The sequence below is a fragment of the Salvelinus fontinalis genome, chromosome 5 (genome assembly GCF_029448725.1).
Source record: "Salvelinus fontinalis isolate EN_2023a chromosome 5, ASM2944872v1, whole genome shotgun sequence".
Classification (NCBI taxonomy): domain Eukaryota; kingdom Metazoa; phylum Chordata; class Actinopteri; order Salmoniformes; family Salmonidae; genus Salvelinus; species Salvelinus fontinalis.
This window is the reverse complement of record NC_074669.1, coordinates 23,872,775-23,875,274: the sequence shown is the minus strand read 5'-3', so window position 1 is coordinate 23,875,274 and position 2,500 is coordinate 23,872,775. Positions and strand designations below refer to the sequence as shown.

Below are 2,500 nucleotides of genomic sequence, written 5' to 3'. Positions count from 1 at the left end.
GTTCCTATTATTATATATCAATAACAGCCCAGAGGTTCGAGGCCAAACTCTGCATCCCATTAAGCACCGTGGGCAGCAAACATCACCACCACAGAGGTTATTTCAACAGAGATGTCTCCTGACAACAGGAAGTGTCAGACAGGAAGAGGAAGTGGGATCAGAGGTTGAGATTAAACATAATGGGATGTCACACCTATTATCTCACCTTCCCTGTTACTGCAGACAAACACACACACACACACACACACACACACACACACACACACACACACACACACACACACACACACACACACACACACACACATACACACACAAAATAAAACAAAGACTAAGAATCTTTATGCACAACAATGAAACCTGTCACACACCTATATCAACTTCAGTTGTTGTCTTTCTGACACCGACAACTCACAGACGCAGACACCCTTAGTTTCTCTCCCTATAACCACAGACTATACCTATATTACACTATTTAAGTATGCTGTGTGTGCGTGTCCGTAGCCTCTTTTATCTTTGTAGGCTGTGTTTGTTGTCATTGGCTCAATTTGCATTTTGATAACAACTCATTACGATTTTTAACTCAGCTGATTAATGGAAATTATGCACAGGTACTCACTGCAGTCGGCACACACACACACACACACACACACACACACACACACACACACACACACACACACACACACACACACACACACACACACACACACACACACACACACACACACACACACACACACACACACACACACACACACACACACACACACACACACACACACACACACACATACAGTCGCTGCAGTGGGTTCTATAATTTCTAAGTGATGAATATGTGTTTTGCAGATAGTGGTGAGAGAGAAGAGCTGTAGCGTGTTCATACTGTCATTCTATCCCCAGGAGCGGGAGGAGTGACAGAGCGATTGAGAGGTTTGATTATCATACACAGTACGTTACATAAACAACAACACAATTATTGCTTCAACACCAAAAGCTCTCACATACACAGAGACACAGAGAGCAGTGTTCTGGATATAAATGGGTTTTTAGGCCACTCTGGTCTGTTACTAAGCAACAGTGAAACGTCCTGAGTCACTGAGTTTCCGGAGTGAGAGCTGCTGACTTCACTAAGGCCAGGGGTGAGAGGGCAACCCCAGCCCTCCACTAGGAATGAAACAACTCAGACGGAATATAGGATTTGGAGGATGTAAAGAAAAAGAAACAGAACAAATAAAATGGAGGCTGTCTTGTGGGAGTTGCCTCATACTCCATCTCTCAGCTTTCCGATCATAATAAAACAGCTCTGAGGTGTGTGTGTGTCTGTGTGTGTGTGTGTGTGTGTACGTGAGTGTGTGTACGTGTGTGTGTGTGTGTGTGTACGTGTGTGTGTGTGTGTGTACGTGTGTGTGTGTGTGTGTGTGTGTGTGTGTGTGTGTGTGTGTGTGTGTGTGTGTGTGTGTGTGTGTGTGTGTGTGTGTGTGTGTGTGTGTGTGTGTGTGTGTGTGTGTGTGTGTGTGTGTGTGTGTGTGTGTGAGGTGTTAACCCTGTATGGTGTGGGTGGCTAAATTAATCATTCCTATAGGTCCCTGTGAGACCATCTCTCCTACATTTCAAATCTGTTCTGCCCTACCTCTACCACTCTCCATCTGTCACGATGCAGCCCTGTGTGAGTGTGAGTGTGAGTGTGAGTGTGAGTGTGCATGAGAGATAGTTGCAAACATTTCTTGTCCAGTAAAAACATGGATTTCTACTTTAGAAAAAAAAAACACACACAAACTTGAAACCGTACAAACACCACTTGCTACAGTTCAGAGGTACTTCATGTATAATGCTGTCTGTCTGTCTGTCTGTCTTAACAATCACTGCTACTGGACTCTGGAGAAATACCCGCCTCTACGCCAAAATGGATTTATAGTTTGAACTGGAGAGTGGGAGAGAGGGACTGAGTGGGAGAGAGGGACTGAGAGGGAGAGAGGGATTGAGAGGGAGAGAGAGGGAGAGAGGGAGAGATGGATTGAGAGGGAGAGAGGGATTGAGAGGGAGAGAGGGAGAGAGGGATTGAGAGGGAGAGAGGGAGAGAGGGATTGAGAGGGAGAGAGGGACTGAGAGGGAGAGAGGGAGAGAGGGAGAGAGGGAGAGAGAGGGAGTATGAGGAAAGAATAACGTTAGATGGACTGGAGGAGGGGAGGTGAAATAGAAATATAAAGAAAACAACAGAGGGGAGGTAAGGCAAAGAAAGATCACTCAAAACAGAGAGCGAGAGAGAGGCAGACTTGGAACAGGTAGGCCTCCTCTTCCCAGTCAGAGCAGAGTGGGTGTGGATGACTCAGCTCCCTCTTTTGTATGTATTGCTTCCCTTCTTCCTTTCCTCTATCTCTCCTTTCACCTGTCTCCCTCTCTCCCTTCCTGCTTTCATAATATCCCAACCTCTCTCTCTCTCCATACCTCCATCCTTCTCTCTTCCTCTCCGTCCGATGGCCAGTCCTCTAAGGACTCT

General features: G+C 46.1%; 1 protein-coding gene across 2 annotated transcripts in view; it reads right to left on the bottom strand.

Annotated features, from left to right (window-relative positions):
* The window catches only part of dab1a (DAB adaptor protein 1a), a 300,794-nt gene that overhangs the window by 187,325 nt on the left and 110,969 nt on the right, over nucleotides 1-2,500 (bottom strand). The window lies entirely within an intron of this gene.